This window comes from Larus michahellis, chromosome 1 (assembly GCF_964199755.1).
Source record: "Larus michahellis chromosome 1, bLarMic1.1, whole genome shotgun sequence".
NCBI lineage: Eukaryota > Metazoa > Chordata > Aves > Charadriiformes > Laridae > Larus > Larus michahellis.
Window position 1 is genome coordinate 29,464,390 of NC_133896.1, and position 22,505 is coordinate 29,486,894.

At 40.5% G+C, this 22,505-nt stretch overlaps 1 long non-coding RNA gene across 2 annotated transcripts; it reads right to left on the minus strand.

Annotated features, from left to right (window-relative positions):
* Positions 1-653: 653 nt before the first annotated feature.
* LOC141737691 (uncharacterized) lies at positions 654-15,554 on the minus strand. Of its 2 annotated transcripts, none has more exons than XR_012585227.1 (5): positions 11,821-12,247; positions 9,473-9,564; positions 8,932-9,035; positions 6,214-6,252; positions 654-2,597 (listed from the first exon to the last, which is right to left on the minus strand). It is a non-coding gene; the product is annotated as an uncharacterized LOC141737691 (long non-coding RNA). The 2 variants fall into 2 exon arrangements; XR_012585228.1 differs by lacking the exon at positions 11,821-12,247 and adding an exon at positions 15,434-15,554 and having other exon boundaries at positions 1,099-2,597.
* Between the last annotated feature and the right edge of the window lie 6,951 nt (positions 15,555-22,505).

Sequence of the window (22,505 nt, forward strand, 5' to 3'; positions counted from 1 at the left end):
TGGGTACCTCAGATATTATCAGCAACTCAAAAAAATAAGAAAAAGCTGGAAGAGAAAACATACTCCCATAACACAGAACTAAAATACCCGGTAAGGAACATCCCTAAACATCTTTAACACCCCCACTGATTTCCCAAGCACCAAAATATCTTAAAGCCTTCAAAAACTCAGCCTGTCCCTATGATCTTGACGAGTCAAGAAATCCCAAGTACACCAATGAAGTACTTTAAGGAAAATACATCCATTAGTGGCAGTAACACGGTAAAACACCTTCTTTACAACAATGAATATGGAAATATAGTTTATTTGAAAGTAGTAACACGGGACTGAGAGCTTCCCAGACGTCCACCTGCAGTGACATCTTCCCCAGGTCCCGTGCAGCCTGCGGAAGCAGATGGCCCCGGGGGCTGCTGCTCAGAGCCCCCAACCCAGCGCCCTCCTGCCTCCAGCTCCCGGGGAGCGGTGGTGCTCCACACCACCCTCTGCTCCTGCTAGTCCTACATCGGGGCTTTTTTCCCCAGCAGAGCCAAGAAAAGAAGATGCTTTGTTGTGGGTCCAGTTAAGAAATACAATACAGTGTGGTGAGACCTGCTAAAACTGATTTGCAATGGGAGGGGGAAAAAAAAAGCAAAAGAAAAAAAAGCATATATTTACTTGCAAAAGAAGATTTTAATTTCATGAGGCGCTGTGCTTTTAAAGAGAATAAAAAGGCAGTATTGTTAAGGTTAGCTGTACATTGTTCCTACCTTCAGACAGGGAAATGGGATTGAAAAGATGGCCTTTCAATATTCTTTTTGGTGATATTTTCTAAGAATTGTTTTCTTTTAGGCAAAGCAATTTCCGTGCTGTAAATAATGCCAAACATCACCATAAATACTGCACTTTGTTTAATTCAGCTTTGTTTAATTCCTACTCTGGAAATGCATATCCGTAACAGAAAATTGGAAAATAAAATCTCATCTGACCTTCAGTTGTGTAGGTTTAAGATAGTATTTGAAGATGAAAATCACCGTAGTAACTCCAGGTATATCAGATATATATAGTTCACATGAAAAATAACTGAACACAAGAAGCCTTCTTTTTTCTCCTTTTATTTTTCAGAAGGCAGGTGATTTTATTAGGTCAAGTACGTGATTTTTTTTTTTTTAACAGGGCAGAAAATAATTTCAGTTCATCCTATTTTAACAGACTGACTGGAGTTGCTTTAGCAAGATGCACATTTTAAGACTGTGGCAATGAAAGGTCTCATTTTGAACTCTGTCCTAAATACACAGAATAATACACAGAATCCGATGCATGTATTAACTATTGAACTTCAATGGTCTTGTATAATTAGATCTGAACCAGCGTGTCGGAGGTGATTCCTGTTCTATCTTGCTATACATATTTTTCATGACTTCTTTATTATTTGTTCTCTATTTACACTGGAAAAAACCAGCATCTAAAACAAGCCACACATGCATAACATTATCAACACATTTAGCTGTGAAGCTTTACCGTTGCAGTCGGTTAACGCTTTAAGAACAAAAAGGTTGTATCTGCGTATTGTTAATAATTATTAGGAAAGTGTGCAAATGTAGCAGTCCTGTCCCAGGGTTTGGTAAGTAAGGTCATGGTACAATAAGGGTTGCAAGCTCTGTAAGCATTAGTTGTATTTGCATATGTCAGAACAGTCTGTGAATACTAACGGCACAAACACTTCACATCTGCTTCTGTTTACTCCCATGCTAACAGTCAAAAGTACAAAAGTACTGTGTTAATTGCTCTGTTACATACTGACTGTTGACACATTCTCCATAGAGCTTTCATAAATACACTGTTGCAAACAAACTACTAATGACTTTGCTTATTTCCAGCCCATCTTTAAAGGAAATCCAGAATATATACACAGATTAATGATTCCTCTATTTAGCAGTGTGTCTTGTTGCTTTCTATTGTGGAGGCTTGTATAAAGGCAGTATCAATTAAGTAGCAATTATCTATGAAGTGGGAAAAAAAAGTGATGATATAAATAAGTAATGTGCACGAAGTGAGAATTTCTGAAAACAACTTGAGGTGAACTCTGAGGCAAGGGCACCGACTAGTGAACAAACCCTCTCCATCTGCTCTTCTATCTAAAACCATTAGAGCCCAATTTGAAGTCTGACTAAACAGCAGTGATACCTGTGGGCCTCCATTGAGATTTTTCACTATATATGACATGCCCTGGAGAAATTTAAAAAAAAAATAGGATGGGAGCTGAGGGAAAAAAATAAGACTCCTAAAAACCACCACTAACAAGCTAATTTTATTTAAATTCGTGCTTCAAGTTTCTTTTTGCTGTGACGCTTCAATATAGGAATATAATTATTTTGTTATTAAAAGACAACAAAGGAGCTGCAAACCAAATCCACTGTTACAGTCAGTGTGGCATTCAGTTTCTGACAACGGTCTGCTTCCTTCCGAAGGAGAGAGAAAATCCCACGGTGTGCCTCACCTTCCTCAAGCAGCAAGCACTGGTGGATTTCCAAATGTCCCTTCTCTTCCGATATTGAAATCTGTTGTCCCCTAAAATGGTGTTTTCTCTGCCTCCATCATTCAGGTGTAGACATTCATTGCTGTAAAAGCAGCATAGAGGTATTTTATTTCTTGTTTTCAAATGGTTTCCTTTAATTTAATTTATATGGCAGGACAAGAGAAAAGGACGTTAGGCTTCTCTATCTTATTTTTTATCATATGTCTGTCTCCTGCACTTACACCGTTACTCATTTTTAATCAGGACAATCCAGAATGGATGACAGTCCAGGAGCAAGCCACTTTTTTATTAACTTCATCTTATTCATTCATTCATGTCCTAGACATTTAATCATGTCCAATGAAGAGTAATAAAGCATTATAACTAATAAACCATGTTATGCTTTTTTTCTATTTAATTTCTTGCAAATCTCCCCTCTTTATCGTATGTAATGCAGATAGAGATGTACAAGGTAGGCCTTAGGTCTGTAAAGACACTCTCTCTTGCAGCTCCCCATGAAGTCCCAGGCTTCCTTTATGCCCGGCAGCTGGTGCCTTCAGCCCCAGCTTAAACCACACTCCATCTGTGAGCTGTGGTGGTCTCACCACCCTGTCTCTATATGTGCCACAGCCTATGAATCCTTCTTACACAATTTTCTCATCCTAGTTTTCCACAAATACCTTGCTATGAACCTGCAAAGAAGGTGAAAAATGAAGACCACCTCAGGCCAAACGCAAGCAGACTCTGGGTAGGACGGAGGGAAGAGAATGAACATGTAAGCGCAGCTAAACCACTCCTGTCTTGCACTGCTGACCACCCACCGAGGCACTGTGGAAACCCTGTAATCCCAGCAAATAGTCATCTGTACACAACTGTTGGAGACATCGTCCCCAGGTTTTCCCATACCCCTACATTACTTCTTCCCATGCCATGGTCAACCGTCTCTTCCAGATGCTGTTTTTGTGGTATGGACAATCCCAAGCCATCTCTGCATGTGTGCAGAAGGTACAGAAATGGGTCTAATTAAGAAAAAGCAATTAGGTGGCACAAACAGGAGGGAGCACTCCAACCATCCTGCCCCAGCCTCAGGCCAGCAGTTCTGACAGGGGCCAGAACACGTCCCCAGAAGGCCAGTCAAATAGGGCAGTGCCGTGCCCTCCCCATGGTGCAGACCACGCGTGTGGGGTGAGCTTGCTGGTGATCATGGGCTGCAGGTCTGGCTCTCCCTCGCTCCTGCTGAGACTCCAGTGGCAAGGGAAGCATGGTGGGGAGGAGAGGGAGGAGACCAAAAAACTCTGCAGTTGCCTCCCCACGAACGCTGGTCTTGGTAGAAACTGATTTTGATTCCACGTTATAACTCAGAATAACATTAATGTAAGCAGGTATCTCTCCAGGCTCACATTTGTTTATCTCAGCTCGGCTATAATGATCTGTACAAAGCTCCTTAAAATCCTTCAAGGTCCTGCTCTGTGGTCTCGCTATATCTTATTTTTCAAACCTTTATCAGGTCTCGAAGACAGATTTTACCATGAACCAGAGTGACCAGAAGTCAGAAAAAGCATTTTTCACAGAATTCTAGAATTACGAATAAAGGTCTATCAACATTATTCTTCTGGGTATGAAAATCAGACATTTCCAATGAAAATTAAAAGTGGTTTGCTCCTTAGCTTATGACTCACCCTTGGCTTTTGGACTCAGCACTAAACGCAGGAGCTGAGCACGGGCTGGAGCCAGGGCTGCTCGGCAGTTCCGCAGCAGGTGAAGTGGGGAGTCGGCAAACACTGGCTCCAGACTCTGGTTTGCAAAGATTCAAGTTTCCTTGAGAGGGCTTGAGAGTTCAGTCACATTTAGAGACCCCTTAGAGAGAGCTATTCCCAGGCTTTCTGTGGACTTGAGCTTCTCAATATTAGAATAAAAATGTGGATCATTCTGATGAATAATTCTAGGGAACTGGAAGATGCCAGATGGTTCTTGGGGTCTTGACTCCTTGCACTAGGGTTTGCCATGAATGTGGGAGCCTAAAGCTTCCCTGGAGGGTTGTTTCTGGCAAAGGTCATGACTGTGCTCAGGTTGGCAAAACCAAGTCATTTCTACCACACTTTCACTAGAACCCTCCTGATCAATTTTCTGTTTACCTGCTAAACTGGTCGCTTATTAAATCAGACTTGGGTTATTTTAGCAATGATAAGAGATGGGCAACAACCAGGTTTCTTTGTTGCAGTGTTGCTTATTTATAATAATGTACCTAATCCTGTTTTTTTTACAGATTTTTTTTTTTAAATGCATGAAAACCAGGCAACCGGAGAACCGTTCTCTGCTTTCAAACCTGACCAAACACTCTGACTCATCAGTCTGCTCTATCTGTAATGCTCTCAAAGGTCTGACTCCTGAGGCATCCTTCTTCTAATACTGTTTTTTGGTTCTTTCATGAGTCTCAGCCATTTCTCATTACAGCACACTACTCAACAGCACCTCTTCGTCTCTGTGTAGAGTCAAATACATAGAGAGAGCGCTTGTTTTTCAGATTTGGAACCAATGATTGTTTAGGCTAACTGCTGCTATAAAAGGAGACAATGATTTCCTGCTATTTTCTCAAAGAGAGGTTTTAAAACAAGCAGTCTCAAAAGTCTTCAACCAAAGCTGCAAAGAAAAATATCTCTATCTTCTGTCTATAAAATGTACATAGACGAGAAAACTTAGGATCTCAAAGGGTTTGGCCATGCCTATTTAAACATATTCTTAGTTGCTTTTAACAGTTCCTATGAGTTGGAGGTGCTTGAGCTAGCAATCCTGGACACAGTAAGATTAGTACAACCTGGTGTATGCCGGGAAGGCAGGACTAGGAGGGAGATTGCCTCATGGCTGTGTGAAGACAGGTGAAGTGCCCTGTGTAAATACTACATCTCTGTGGGTTCTCACTCAGTGAAATGAGGAAATGATACTTATTTTATTTTATGAAGTGCTTTGAAGTCCTTAGATAAAAGCACTATATAAAGGAGAGCCTTGAATGTCCTGAAAGTCCTAAATAGATTGGTTTCTACCTCCATCTAAGTGCTGTTGAGATCTTCAAATAAGGTATTTCCTCACCTATAGTGAGCAATTCAATCCAACCTACTCAGGGCATCCCTAAAGCACACAGACAGGACTGAGCTCTTCAAAAAATCACCCGTAACTTGTGATGTATGTCCACCTTGTTAAAAAAAAAAAAAAGAGGCCTATCCTTTAATGTAGTAATCTAATGAGGAAGACCAATGCTCAGTTCCTTTTGCTACCTCAAGTAAATCAGATACACTTTTTCCTACCTTTTAGGCAAATATCAACTATCAGATTATCAAAGCCTTTTCTAGGGACACTCACTTCATTTTATATTCAAATTTAAAATAAAGTAAGTTGGCTCTGGGTCTGGATGTCTCTGTGGATCTAGCATTAAGTGATTCAACTAAACCAGCCTGGAAAGCATATGTCACAGCAAGGAACATGTCATTCTTCTCTAATATCCCTACCAGCACATATAAAAGCAGGTGCGTAGATGGTTCTGTGGCTCTTGTATGCAAATTAAATGAACCAACGATGTGCCAAATCATGGTCATATCTCTTGTACTGAACTCATAAAAAGAGATTGCAAAGTGGAAAGTATAGTGAAGTCCTTTGGTTTGACATTCTCAGCTGCAAAACAGAATAAGTTTTTTACAAATTTTATATGTAAATATCTTTCTTACCTTAAATTTGTCTTCACAAACTGCTGAAGTGCAGAAAGACTTTTAAAAAGGAGATAATACAAGGATGATAAGTAAATGAGTTATGAAGAAAAAAATAGAAAATTAAGTTTAAAACAGCTACTAGTCACCAGCATGTCAGTGATATATTAGTGCACTTTATCTACTAAATATTAGTCCTTTATTAAAATGTTTTAGCTGAACTACACATGCGCTTGTCACATTCTTATTTCCAAATTATAATATTAATAAGTTAAAATGAAATATTTGAAACATTTAAAAAGGTGAGGAAAATGTAAAATGCCATCACATGTAGCAAAACAACTACAACACATAAATGCTCGCTAATGAAAACATCTCTTTCATTAAAATATATGTTCCATAAGTATTTTGGATATTTAATCACTAGGTAATATGTAATTACCTTGACAGAAAATTTCATTAAAGGACAGTCAGGTAGGCTGACTTTCATTTAAGTTAAGCATGATGAAAGGAGAACTGAAGCATTCCTTTCCTGTTTTCTGTATAACATCACTATTTTGAGAAGTGTCTGAGTTTCTCAATTCCTATTCATGTAACTAACTTCACTACATTAAAGAAGAGATTTCTCTGCCATCGGTAACAAAAATCGCTGTAAAATCTGTGACAGTTATTTATCTTCAAACCCCTTCCATTGAACCTAACATAACTGGCAACTTGAAGGACTCTTTTTTTCCACCATAACATTGATAACGTTTAAATACATACATGCAAATAACTGCAGTTTATGGATAATTTTTTCGGACACTCTTAAGGTGGTTGAGCAGCCTTAGATTTTAAATGTTGTTTAGTTGAGGCAGCCAACGGTTGGCTGCCCAACCTTTGGTTTGGCTGGCTTTAGTTGCAAACAAATATACGATAACCCTCACTACTCATTTTACTTTTGAATCTCCCCTTCATGTATATAGACATAGCTGGAGCAGTTCCTGCTTTCCACTTACAAACTGAAGTAAATATATCACAGATCTTCTCATCAGTCCTGAAATTGCATGGGTGTGACAACGAAGCAGTACGTTCTGTGCCATTCAGTGTTTCTGTTTCCCGGAAATGTGGTTAGGATGATATATTTAATGGCTAACTGGCCATTAAAGAAGTGGGCCCATAGCCATTGGTTCACAGAAGTTTTACAAGCGTCCTGCCCTTCACCAGGCCTCTGGAAGCTGACAAATAAACGCTTCTTGCCTTCCTGTTAAAACCTGCCCGAATTGCTTGGGATTGCTTGCTCAAGTAAGGAAGGGTTTATGTCTGCACAACGACCTAGGAATTCTTCTTAGCCATCTTAAATGTTGCTCTGTCCAGACATCCCATGTGGCGAATTGGTACAACCAATATGGACTACAAAGAATATTCTGCCAGTGTTTGAACAACTGGCTCTTCCTAGAAAGCGTCTTTACACCATGTATGTCTCAGGTAGCAATGCTACAGAAGTTTACTGTGCATTAAAGGAACTGATTCACACAACACATGCTGTGAATCACGGGGTTTCTTTTTCATAGTTTATGTTCAATGTTTAGATTGTTTCATTTTCTGAGCAACATTTAATAGGTGGAGAAGCTTTCATACTGCTTTGACCAGATGATGCAACTAACAACTACAGTTTAACATGCCCATCCTTTGTGAGATTTACCCCCACACCTGTACTTGCTTCTTTCATAGCAGCCAAACAATTATGTCAGAATCAATACCTTTGCATTTGCTTCCTGGCTCTTTTTAATGCTCTGCAGTGATTTCCCATTTCCTCTTGTTTTTCACATTGGCAAAACTCAGGTAGAAAAGTGACCCGTCCTGGCAGTTTTCAGCCAGGGCACCATTTCAGGGCTGAGCCCATCCCTGGTTTTTGGTCTCTGATATTCTGTGGCTCTAATGGAATTCCTGGAAAGGAATTTCCTTTGGGCTTTCTAGTCTAGGTTTATAGTAATTTTTACCAAGAAACACAGAAAACCGATGAGAAAAAAAAGAGGACCTATTCACTGGCACATGTTTAAAAAGGAAAGAAGAATTTGTCTATGCATTCCCCAATTTTCACACCCACAGCTTTCAGTTTCATGGCAATCTTAGTCCATTTCATGCTGGAGATGTGTCAAACTGAGAGCTGAGGAAAAGGGAAGGATTGCCTACTGAACAGAGGTTAACAATATTATTATATACCTAAAATAAAATCCTCCTCATTTTTAGAGATCAAAGCCAACCCAGGATATATAATTTTTCATGTTTTTCTCCACATTTACTCAAAGCAGCCTTCTGGATTTGAGGGTCAGTGAAATAACTGAGGGAGAACTGTCCAAACCTAATTAATTCATTTTCTAGTAATGCTGGTAGGAAAAACCTTGGAGATCACTCCTCTGCCGCAGAGGAGGTGGAGCTCAGCTGCTCAGGCTTGTTAACAACTGAAATGAAGCAAATAATTTCCATGAGCAATCTCTTGGGAAAATGCTGCCTGTTGGGTCTGTTTGTGAATTGTCTGAGCAGATCATGCAGTTCTTGGATTTCTCCATGCCTTTCGAATATTTGGGTATTTCCTCATTGACTAAAACTTGGTGTAGGACCATTCACAAGCAGTTTACTGCGCATTCTGGAAATAAGCACTGTACATTGTTTTGGTCTTCTGCATAGGTGACATTGTACTGTTTAATTTTTTTTTAGCTACAATTGAAATAGAAAATTGCAAGAGTTACAACTCACAGTGCAATTTTGAAGCTGACTTTGTTGAATTAGCTGAGCACTTCACCTCCAAAGCCTGAAGTCATGAATATTCATGGTAGTAAAAGCTGTGTACTTGAACATTCCTGGAAAGGAAATAACAGATTGGTGAGAACGAAGTCAAACTAAAATTTAGTTTAGAACTTGAATATGAATATTTATAAATATTTTTCCCAGTATTTTGGGGAAAATGTGCTGACACTGTTTTCTGATGTGTTGCCAAAATACACTTTTCTAACTAGGAAGGTTAAGCAATTGCTTGACCTATGCAATACAGAAGAAAACTGAAATACCTACAGATGCTTCCATAGACATTGGATGTGACTGAAAGAAGAGGTGGCTGCTCTATCCAGAACCACTTTCCCAAATTTTCTGAATGTCCCTTGTTGGAGTTATTCACGACTTTCAGAACAGCTCATATAACACAGTAACATACAGTATTACTTGTCTATGAGATTTTCATCACTTGCCTTGTGGTCCATGCTGAGGCCCCAATCTTATGAGCACTTAGATGTTCACTCACCTTGGTAGTGCAGCATTTCTAATCACTTCACTGAAGTGTCGAAGCTCTGTTACGCTGAACAAGGTTTTAACACTCGAAGGGTACAGGAGCTCCTTTAAAATAAAGAGCACACATAAATTGCAGTGTTATGTACAATACTAGGGCTCTTCTTGCCTATTTCTTTCAACTTTTTTATTACCATTTCCAACTTGTTTCATCAATTTCCAGACCACTGTTGTGTTGTGGTTTTTTTTTAACTCACCTGTTTATTGCCCACATCCCTTGCACTCTCACTTTATTTTAGTTAAGCAAACGTATCTCTTCTTCTTTTGTTAACCATTTACTTTGCTGTGCTTCCTTTCTTCTGCGTCCCGGCTGATCTTTGCACCCTACACTGCTCGCTCTGCCCTCATAATGCCATCTGTGTGTTCTCTCCACGGCCTCTCTACTAATCTTCATTTATAATATAATTCATAAATAAGACTTAGCATTTACATATCCTTTTACAAATATTAATTAATTAGTGCTCATGTACTTGTAGAAAGCAAGCACATTGTCCTCACTTGACAGATGGGGAAACAACAGCTGAGAGGACGCTGTCTGCTCTCTGCTTTCATGGTGCCTAACACAATGGGGTCTCCTGCAATATTTGGTTTATAGACATTACTGTAACAAACATTGACAGCAGCAATGCTAAGTGATTTAATCAGGGCAGAAATCAGAATCCGATTGCAAGAGAGGTGTCCCTGCACTCACGTTTGATTCTTATTCCAACACAGTACCTAATACAGAGCGTTACTCTCCGAATGCCATTAGGAAGGTACTTCAGTGTTCTCCACTGCTGATGCAGCTGGACATCTCCCAGATGTTTCAAAGGAGAAAACCGCCCCGCAGAGCAGGGAAGGAAAATACTACAGGAGTTCAATTTTCAAGGAAAAAACCCGCCTCCTCCCTCCTCCCCAGAAAAAGAAAAAAAAAAAAAAACCCAAACAAAATAACCCAACACTTTGATAAGTTTTTAGCCTTAAATATTGTTTTTCAGTTTATAGGGCCTAATATAACAGGAAGGGCTGGGAATTTCCTTTTGAAAAGGATTATTATGATTAGCCTTATCACATTTAATGTCCAAAATCAGGGAGCTGCTTTATCAAGTTTCCTGAACCCCAAAGGCCCACTGTATTTGCAAGAGTCCATGTCTAAATATTGGACATTACTGAATCTATTTGACTAAGTTACTACCAGTAGCACAGCAGCTGCTGTACCGTTTTCTAACCTAACATGTATTTGCCAGCCATATTATCAGATTTACACAGAGGTTGTTGTTGCCAAAAGCAGAGGAGAGGTAAATTCCAACACTGTGACCCTTTGCAGTCAAGAAATCTGCGTTTTATTCCAGTGCCTCTCCATGGAACATAAGGGAAAGGCTCCCAACGAACCCAGAAACTCATCCACAAAAACAGGTATTGATGCAGTGTTACACACAACACAGATACCACTGTGAAAAGACAGTGAGTCACTGCACTGAAGAGAAATTTGTGGAAACAATGTTTGGAACGAGATTTTAAAGATTAGAAAAAATAACACTCCAAGTAGCCCAAAATTTGAGAATTCATATGCCTTAATATATTGAAACACATGTATACCCACAAACATAGACACACCACACACCCCCCGTATCCTTCACATTAACGCCGCTGGGAATTTCTCTGGAAGTGAGCTCGATGTCAAATCCAAGCCTCCACAGCAAGGGTTGCTGCACTGGAGGTAGGTGCCTAACCAAATTCTTCCTGCATGTTAACTCTTCACACGATGTCCCCAGCCTGTGTTCCTGCCCCACAGGAGCAGCACTCTTCGGGAAGGCACAGCAAAGCAAAGCAAAGCAAAGGCCGGCAGCTGGGGCACCAGAGATTATGGCAATTTTGGGGAATATTTTGCAAAAGGGGTGGTCAATATTTTTAACTATGGGTAGGTCCGTGGCAGTGGAAATCTCACGGATGAGGAGCCGGTTTTATTTTTGCTCTGTCAGAGCTTCCCTATCCCTGTATCAGCTTCAACTCGAGGGATTAAAAAAAAAAAAACACACCAAACAAAAAAAAGAGCCTAAAAAGGGACGTGGTTGCCAAATACCAGGTGCCATCTAGTGGTTAACGGATAAACTGTCGCTGCGTACTCTGGGGCACGGAGGAAAACTTGCTTTGCGGAGAAGCTGCGGTAAGAGCGGCGCTTCTCGGGGGCGGCGGCCGGGACAGACCGGGCTGCGGCGCCGCCGGCGCTGCCGGGCCCCGGGGACGCCCCCGGCGCCCCTTCGGCGGGGCTGTCCCTGCCCCCGGCCCCGGCCAGGGGTGTGCTGGGGTCTGGCGATAACCCACCCAAACCGGGCAAGTCTGTCGCTGGCGTGTCGCGGTGTTTGGGAGCTGCTCTGCAGTCCGTTCCCTTGGGCTGCTGTGAGCTTAGAATGGCCTCTTCTGGTGCTCTCTGAAGAAAAAAAATTCGATGTGGGAACTTTCTAAGCTCTAGCCCTGTGAAGGAGAAGCCGGTAGACTGATCGTAGCTGCCAGGCACATGCTGGGAAACTGCCTTTCCGTAGCTCCAAAAATTCACCCCAATCCTCATGCGCCCCAGCTGTCCCTGCTGCCTGGGGTGGTCTCCGCTGCGCTGTATTGCACAGGCAGGCGGCTGGCGGGGGACGGAGCCCACGGCTCTCACGTGGGTGGCAGCTCCCAGGGCAAGGGAAGCGTTGAGAGTCAGAGCCGCTTTTTGTGAGACGAGAAACATTCCTGCGCTGGCCTCGGGTCCAAATGGCGAGTGCCTTTTTACAGACCAAAGGCCGTAAAAACTGGCTCTGTGTCATGACATAACTATCCGCCTACAAAAGAAATTTGGGAGATGCATACCTTGTGCCAATGAGCCATATTTTCCCCTTTGCAAGGAAGGGTTTGTAAGGTCTTATCAAAATACAACGCATTTGGGGGCAGGGTGTGAATATCTGCACATTTTTTCTCAAGGTTAAAAAACTGCTCTCACAAACTTCTAGTTAGTCAGAAGCGCGCAGACAAACCTGAGATTTTTGGTAATAAAAAATACCTGTATTCTGGGTCTGATGAAGCTGCCTGCCTAATCTTATAAGAGGCTAACTTGACTAAGGATATCTATTTGGTCCACAAGTACACTAATAATTAAAACCATCTTAAGAGTTTGGTTTGGTAAAATGCAGCTTTTTAGTAACATTTAATAAAATGCAGGGAAATAACTACATCGGTGAGGTCATGGCTTGTTTTCATGGTCTTGATTGTTGCTCTGACCAGCACTTTTTGACCAGTCCCCTCCCATGTCTGAAGCAGAGAACCACCTCTATTGTGGCTGCTCTTCCCTACGAGAGAGATGCCCACATGTAACGCTGAGGCCATGATGCTGGGAAGTGGCCATGTTGTTATGCAAAAGCCAAGTAATACATATCTTCAGGTGGACTAGTGCCTCAGAGGAGCCCATGTAAAAAGATAATATCTAGCTCCAAGCCAGGACTTGTGTTCCACCTCCTGCATATTATTTACCACAGGCTTACTCTTGACTCAGTGATCCAGACATACGCTCCCACCGCATGGATTCTTATATCCTGAAGAATGGCAAACTTTACTGCTAAAGAGAAAACAAGTGAATATCCACATCATCGTTGTCTAGCAGTCAGGTTGGGAGCAGAGAGTTTGTGTTTAAAAATGCCCTCTCTGTCCAAGCTGCCCCAGGAGCTCAGGCATAGTGCGTGCTGACATATCTACATGGCTTCCAGGTTGAAGCACGTTGTGCCTAACTGGGTAGAAGCAACTTTTAGCAACAGTCTGCGCCCGCTAGTATAGATGTGCTTGAAGAATTTTATAGCCATCTTTATCAATCAGATGGATAGTATCATAAAAAAGTAATAAACGAACAGAATTTTCCGATATAAACAAATGGGGATTTTGATACTGTACTTAAGTAATCCCCAGTTGCATCCAGACTCTGTGTATGATCTTACCTGTGCTAACTGTAAGGCTACTTGGATCATCCCGTTCTTAAAGCATCAGTTTGTCATTATCATCTTGAGTCTTCTGGGATTTCATCTGTGCGATGTTGATGTTGATTATCTGTGGCACAGTATTGGGCTGTTTCCCAGCTAGGTTAACAAGTCTACCAGAAGGCTGTTGCAGGGATCTTGATACCTCAGCTAACTTGAGCGTCCTGGTACCCCTGCATTGTGCAGCAAAGACTTAGATTTACACTCATTTCTAAAGCCATTTCTTTTAACATTCCTGACTGCAGCTTTCTGGCCCTGAAGATATGGAGACATTGTGTTGTTTAACATCCTCCCCAGTGACCGAGGAAATAAAACGCATGGTATATAAAATGAAAGACAATATGAATTCATTAACCTCCTTCTTTCAAAACCGAGGAGAAATATGTATTAATGATTCTTTAGTATTCCATATTCTGTATTATTCCTCTTTATTCGTCTTAATAGATTGGCCTTATTATTTTTTGCTAGTGCCTTTAGATTCCCTCTTCAGTTAACTTCTTCTCTTCTGATTTGTATTTTGCCCATTTTCCTTTGTACTGTAATCTGTTTTATCAATTAGATTGGAAGTTTCATAACGGATTTTTCAGCCTTTTTATGAACCATATAGAGTGTCACTTCCAATTCTTCTGCTAGCAGGAAAAAGGAAATGCAGAGTCTTATAAGAATATACAAAAATACCAAAAGAATCAACAAATTGTTCTAAAACTCACAAGTGTTGGACAGGAATTTGGGCCAAAAGCGAGTTGAAACACCCTTAAATCAAAACATGAACTGAGTATATGGGATATTTGTTGGTAAGGATGGAGTTGGGAGGACCCTCTCAAGAGATTCCTTTCTGACATTTAAATGCTTGGTAAGCTGCATAAACACATAGATAACAGCTAACTGTGGCCTATCAACCCGTGGTGTTTCCCAAATAACTGGTTGATCTCTTCGGTTTATTTCCACCAGCCAGAGTGACACCACAGACAGCTGCACATACACTAAATACTTTCCTAATATTACTTTTCCATGTGAGCCACTGCTGCAATTGCCATAGGGATGTTACTCGCTCGGTAACGGGAAGGGAGCTTGCCCACAAAATGTCAAGTGGGGAGAAAAGCAGCTCCCAAAGCTGCAACTGCTAAGTTGTGCTCTCCCCTATGAAAGCATCTGAAAACTTCTCACCTATGGAGCTTCATATGTGCCGTAATTATCAGAGAATGAAACGGCGGAGGAGGAGACAGGTTTGCCTAAATCATCCATGAACAAAGACAAGCAGAAGGAGCGTTAATCTTTTTCTCTGAAGTTAGATTGAATTACAGCATAAAAAGCTGACTGCAAACACTTGCTAATTGTGAGTAACTTTACTCACATGAAAAGTCCTTCTGTGAGAGGACTCTGTTACTTGTTTTCCTCTCGTCCCTCCTGTCTACTTTCAGTGTTTAGACAGTATTTCTGATGGGTTTACCTTCGGCAGCAGTTGTTTGACAGAAAAGATCAGAACCAGACCTAAATCATCCATTTCTGGCTGAGGGGTTGACGGCTGAATCAAGTTCTTATTATTTTTAAACCGCATACTTTGTGACTCATTGGGGTTTTTTTTCCAAAATTTTCAGCTTGGCAAAAAGAAGACGCCAAATGAAGTATCCGAAACAAATTATTTCCTTTCTGAAATTCTTAACTGAAAACAGAGAGTGAGATTTCCAGGGAGATATAGTGCAAACACAAGAAGGAACAGAGGGTTCCTCTCTGGAGAAAATTGCGGTGCGTTGTGAGTAAAAGCAGCAGAATTTGACTATGTACCAACAAGCTGATAACATGCAATGCACATAGATTTCTGTGTTCATGCATAGATCCTGATTCACTGTTCCAACAAGAAAGATTATGTACACTGTATAGATGCCACTGAGAGCTATAGGCAAGGATATAAATAAGTTATTGTATAGGCTCACCTGTATTCTTTTCCCTTCTGGCAACCCCATGGGAGTCGATGTTAAAAAAAACTGTAGCTAAGTGTTTATACCGTTACAAACTTAACATCCTCGTGGCTTTCATGAATACCAAATGAACTTCATACCAGTGAAAGCAGGTCACTGTTAAGTTCTATTTTTTGCTGGTGCACCTGCTGACAGAAGGGATTTGTACCAGCCTACCCATGCGCACAGGTACACTCTATGTCAGCTTCACTGGAGTCATGGTCTACGAAAATTGCTCATAAAAAGGCTTAGAAGGTGAAGCTGGTAAACCTGATATGTGAAATCATTACCTAACGAGAAAGTGCAAAACCGCATCTGTGATGAGGATGCTCAGGTGCTAAGCGTGCAACCTTATCAGGACGGAGGAAACAAAAGTGCTAGGTGCAGGATGAAAGAGAGGATGTTGAAACGAAAACGTCTATCACTGTCGGCCATGAAGCAAAGACTTGGTGTAATGCAAATATGGAAGTAGCATGGTATAAACTAGAGTGGAAACACAGAGATGAGCATGCGCTCCAAGGGAAGGCTTCTGGGGTTGAGACCATTCATCTTGCCACGGGCAGGTTGGACTTTAATTCTTGCTCTGATCATTACTGGTCAAACTGCATTAGGGCCATGATTGCGTGCAGTAGACATGACCAAATGTTTCCCACAGAACCGAGTCTGTGATTGCTCTTTCAAATGAGCCTCATGCTAAAACCTCTTTCCTGTATCGATACGGGCACTGAGGTTCTTGAGACCTTGATTCTTATTTATTGAACTCGAAGACATATCTGATAACAAGAGCAGAAACAGCAAAGGCTATACTGATCAGCAGCCACAGGGACCACTAATGAACCCACACGACACCCTAGTGTATCTTTTTCCAGAGCTTTAGTCTTGAAATATATTTTCTCAAAAAAGTCTCAAGCACTCCAATGACTCCAATGGCTGTCTTTCCTGTGATTTTAGAGGGTGCTGGATTACACCCAGTGGGAGAAGTTTTCATTTATTTTTTTTCTAAAATGCAATTGCACTGGCACTTTAAGTGTATTCATTTAATTAAACATTCGTATGCTTTATTCCACAAGTGTCACTAGGCATTTCGTAAGTATAAGATAAAGAACAAATGATCTGAAATAGTCTAAGAGCAGGATGTGTTCCTGGTGACTTAAATATCTGATGCCTTAGTGATAAAAACATACAAACACATAAAGGAATAAATAATTAAGTAAATATAAAAGAAAGCACTTAAAGAGGATGTTGGTGATGGTGAAGGAGGCAAGTGATATAAGGAAAAGCACTTTGAGAAGAGCAGTCTGCTCTCTGGATAATGATTAGTGCAAGTATCACCGAGGAAGATGTACTTTAAGTATTTTCATGTAGCTTTTGTCCTTTGCTCTCGATTTCCATTTTTCAGCTTTTCGCATGACATACTTTTCAGCCAACTTGAGCAATCTAAGCAAACTTAGAAATCTAGCACAAGGTGGCCATCAAACTGTCCTCTTTAGCCACTGCAGCAGGCACCTTCAGAAGCTGGCTCGTCCCACTCTGACACGCTTCCTGGACGTACACGAGATGTTTTTGGGCATCCCATTGTTTCGTATCTAAACAGAAGAAATGACTTACAAACACTTGAGCTTCTGAGAAAAATTATGTGACTCCTTCCTCTATGTTCCTGTTCCTATTTTTTTTCTAGTATCCATGTATCCTTGCCTCATTGGTACCTACATATGTATTTTTCCCTTCATATCTCAGATCTATTAATTTTTTTCTTTTCTATTTAATTTTAAGCTCTGTGCAGGATTCCAGAGTTCCACTTTTTTTCTTTTAACTTTTTTTTTTAGCATGGAAATTAAAAGCGAAGATTTATGGATGATTTTGCAGAAAGAGCATGTAAAAACATCTGTGCTTCCTGGCAAATTATACGTAGGGCTCTTTTTCGTCTTTTTCTTTTTTTTTTTTTTTTTTGCAAGGAGGGAAATCTTGGTTGGATATGCACCAGGCATGCCAGGGCACTGACGCGGGGAGTGTCGCAGGAGCAGCGGAGCGTGTGGCTGTGAGTGCCTGGCAGCCCGGGGAGGCAGGCAGCCTGGCAGCCCATGGCACGGGCAGCGGGGAGCCAGGGAAGGAGCCAGCCTGCAGAGCCAGGCAGGCTGCCACCCCCCTGACCGGCAGGCTGGAAGGCTGGCCGGAAAACACACAAAATGACTTGATTCCCTGTTGAAGGTTTTTATGGAATTGACAGGTTCCAGTGAGATGTTTTGATTCTATTAAATCAGAATTTAACAATGAAAAACCATTCTGCTGGCAAATACCTGACTGACCAGCAATCTCAGCTTTGTTGTAATGATTTGTCCTGCAGAATATATATAGTTTAGGACCAGAAGTGCTTGACTACATTCTTTAATTCACCAGTTCTGGTGACTCAACAAAAGTTTGTTTAAAAAGCAAGCTACCTGAATCAGAGATTGTTTGGGACACCAACAGTCATCTTCATTTTCCATTTTATAAGTAAACAAGTTAGAGATAGCTGAGTTTTTGCTTATTTTTTAACTGATCATCAATATAAATAATTACATTTAAAAGTTGCGTGTTGTTTCTGGAACTTGCTTTACAGCCGAGAGTTACAAGCTGATTGATGTTAGAGCCAGCTGCCCACCAAGAGGGAACATCCAGCTCTTCTCCTCAGCTGCAGCTCCTCAACCGGCCTTGCGTGGGATCCATAGCTCACGTGGCCACAGCATGACTCAGGTCAGCGAGGCAATGCAAAGCCTTGATGCAAGGGTTTGGTAGTGTAATTTCAGCCAGACCAGCCAGCCGGGCCACTTCACCCCACAGTCCCCAGCTGCTGGACCAGGAAGAAACGGCATCAGCCCATGGGCTTTGTAGGCCAGGTCCTTGCAGAGCAACTAGCCACTAATACACGTCTGCAGCACAGCTCCATCCCTGCATACGCCTGCAGATACTCCTGAAACTACACTGCCATTGTCCACAAAAATAAAATGCTCTTCCAGAAAAATGACTGCTTGTATAATTTTAAATGTTTGCAGCGTCCTTTGTCTTTAATCTCTCACGCTGCAGTGGCACAGTTTCTTACAGTTTCTCAAACCACTGGCTATGATTGCAGCTGGGATGATTATTTATTATTAATACTGCGTTTACTACCCCACTAAATTCTTTGAGACAATGGACCGTTAAGTAGTATGAGGCTGACTGAAGTGCCTCCACCATTTAGGGGTTAGCAACTAAATGGCATTATATAATTTGAGTCAATTTCTGCCCAAGATTCCAGGGAGTGAACTCATCAGGATTACTCATTGTTAAAGGAGTGCCTCAGGGTTTAGTACTTTGACTTTATTATTTTTTCCTTTAGCTATTCAAAACCTTGGTTCGTTTGTAGGAAATGTTAATTATCCTTTCTGTGCTGATATCCCACTGCTGTTTTATAAGCAGAGCTTTGCTTGTACAACTTCAAAAGAAATCTTCAAACTCAATATTACCAAGTTTGAATATTATCTAATTAACCTCCCAGTCTGTCATGCCTTGTTGGTTATCACGAAATAATCACAGCCCCTCAGGTGTTGAAGCTCTAGATGCAGCTAAGTGCCTCTAATTCCCTAAGGGGGTGATTAGCTCATGATAACAATGCTCCCTTGAGTTGTTTTATTGCTTTTATAAAAAGACTTTATTGTGGGGGAAATGTTTATTTTTATGCAGGAGGAAGACGGAGCTGACAGTTGAGGCTGGTGAGTGACTGTAGCTGTTACTCCTGAGCCCCGGCGCAAACCGTGATACATTTGCTCATTTCTGATGCTCCTCGGCCAATCACAACACGCTGCCTGGTAATTAAGCTCCTGCTGAACTCACGGCGTGGAGAGAGAAAATAAATACTCCTGGTCCTGCCAGAGGTGAGCAGTTAAAACAAAACAAGACAAAGCAAACCACAAGGTTCCTTCTGCTGCAGGGATTGTAACCTCCAGAGTCTGGAGTACTTCCATGCTCTGGAAGTCACTAAATCGATTCCCGTGCGTTTCCTGACAAAAAAATCTTTGCTCAAGTACAGGAAAAGGAAAGTTCAAGTCAGTAAGTTAATAGCTGGACGTTTCTTACAAAATCACTACAGTTAGCAAAATTTCTAAGCATTAAAACCCCAAACGTTTCAATCAATAGGTTAATTGTAAGCCTCTGACCATTGATTTGACGGCTTAAGTTGTCTAGACTTTCCTAACCCTGCTTCCTTCAGATCTTTGCCTCCTCTCTTTTCCCACAAAAGGTAGGCTGCAGAGCAGTGCTTCTACAGCGCCCCCCCCCCGTGCAAAGCCTTATAAGAGATGCTGTGTCTTCCTGCCAAGTTGTCCAGCCCCTTTTCATGAAAAAGAAATGACTTTCCATTCCAGTCCGAAGATGTGTATGAGACGTGCCTAATGACAACTGGGTGGTTGATTTTTTATGGAATTATAATGCTTGGTTGTAGAATTGGTTCATTAATGATGAAAGGAGAAAAAGAGTCTTTAATTGACTAAACAAGGGTTGAAAAAATGTGTTGTTTTTTTTTTTTTTCTTGTATGGAATCACCACAGAGAAAAATAAGCCAATTTGCACAACAAATATACTGTGAAGAGCCGCTTGCTACAGCTGATAATATAAAACTTTGTCAAGGATGGCTAATGTGGGCAGAATGTCTCATTTTGGATATCACTGTGATAGCTTTTACACTTGGAGCTATGTTTTCTGACATTTTTCCTATTTTTAATACAAAGAGTTCTTGTGAGGATTTCTAAACCTTACGTTATTGACATACACATTCATCATCGGCATATGCTCACAGCCTCATCTTGTATTTTTGTTTCAGATCATCCTTTTTTCTTTCGTTGTAGCAGATAGACCTCTAATATCTTCCTTCCCTCTCAGAAATTATCTTTTGTTAAAGATCACTCACTTTACTGCAATAGAGTTAAGAAAGGCTCAGCATAGGGAGTGATCAGGTCTGGGTTTATTCAGAATCATTTGATCATAGCCTCTCAACACTCATCTGTTAACAACATCATATCTGTCAAGTAAAATGTATTCAGTAACCCTCAAAATTTACTTTTCAGAGGCCAGTGCAACAAGCTTTGGAGTTAGTGACTATGAGATTCAGCACTTTTTGGCAACTTCCTTTCATAAGTGGTTTTAGATTTTTACATACAGTTTTGCATCTGTATATCCCAAATTACAGATTGACCACCCTTCCTAAATTCCAAGAAACCTTTTGTGCTAACTTTAGATGTAAAGATAACCCTTAATATTTACCTTTACAGAGTCAAAAATTTTGAAAAGTTGGTGTCATCTTTGACACCAACATGTAATGCGCAAGGAAAAACAAGCAGCTCTGGACCATTATCTCCACAGCAAACTGTGATTGAATTATGTGTGTATTCAAAGGCAAGAAGGTTCACATGATAGCTAAAATTTTGAGCTACTTGTCCAAACATTTCATAATTTCAGAGCTGGAATAAGAAAATTGGTTGTGTGATTCAATATTCTTATTCCATTTATAAAACAGCTCAGATTTCGGTATCAATGTTTGGCAAAAGAATGATGAGTTTAAGATATCGGTTTGGTTACACAGTGGCTACATATTTTAATCCTTTTTGTGTCATCTTTTCACTGCTAACTACTTCCCACAAGTATACAAGCAACACACTCACACTTTCAAGAAGAAAAAAAAAAAGTTAAAAGATGGTTTTCCTTAATAAGAAATCTGTTTTGTCTGAATAAGACCACACTAACCAATCTGGCCATTTGATGACTGTGATTTTGGTGGTATTCAGACAAGGGTATATTACAAGTATTGTATCAAAGCGTTTAAATGTCTTAGAGTATTAGTGGGAAAAGTAACTCTGGAGAAACTCATACATAGTATGTAAACGCGTTTTGTTTCCTAGGTAACAGCTCTTGGTGATAACAGTTACACATAAAGAGCCGCACATGGGAAGCCATTTGCTGTGTACAACTATCACTGGTGAACAATACTGCCTGTTTTTGAGCATCATTATTTGGCATATCATCTCTTAACTACAATATAAGCAACCCTATATAACACCTCCTTTGCTGAGCACTCTTGTAACTTATGTGCTGAGGGTGATAACTGTAAAAAAAATTTCTGTGTCACAATAAAATGGAAAAATTTGGGGGTAAATTGGTGATTAGGCTGTTCTGAGGGCAAATCTCTAGATGCTTCTCACTGTTGTTAGATGAGGCTTGACTGCAGCACCAGCTTCCCCACCTGAAATAAAGCAGGAACTAGCCAGTAGATCTTTCTGTGATTGTTCTCTTTAGTAGTCTATAAATACATCCTGTCTAATCAATACTAGAGTTTTACTTTAGTAATTTAACCCTTGAGCTCTTTTTTCCCATAAAAAGAAGTGAAATATTAATTTGAACAGAAATGAGTATTTTATCATAAAAACAATGAAGGAACACGCAGGTCTAATAAACTGTAATGTACAATTTTATTCTACTTTACCATAAAGTTCTCATAGCAATTTAAGGTTTCCTTAAAAACTAATTTTCTTTTCCAACCATGCAATGTAAGTTATTTTTCATGCCCTATTGTCAATCAGAATTAAATATTTCATTTAATAATAATTGTTGTCTTATCACTTAAGTTCCAAGAGTGCTTTGCAAAAGTTGTGTCTGTGTCTGTGTTTGCATATACATTTATGCTTCTCTATAAATTAAATAACATGATTAACATTAAAAACAATATGTAGGCATTATTGTGATTTTTTACTGTAATGGAAGTATTGTCTCTTAATGAACCTTAATGAAACAGTACTTTACACATGGTGTGAAAAGTTGCCAAGAGGTGTAAAGCAATTATTATGACAAAAAGCATGAGTTTTGAAGAGCCATTTCTCTTGTGAAGAGTGTGTGTGAAAAAGCAGAATGAAGAAGTCCTTGGGGAAAAAATTAATTTTAATAAGCTTCTGTGCACGCTCAAAGACTATATAAAACTAGGCTCCAAGTATAACGTGTAATAAAGTAACTGCCTAGAGAGCTAACTTGAAATAAGAATCCTAAA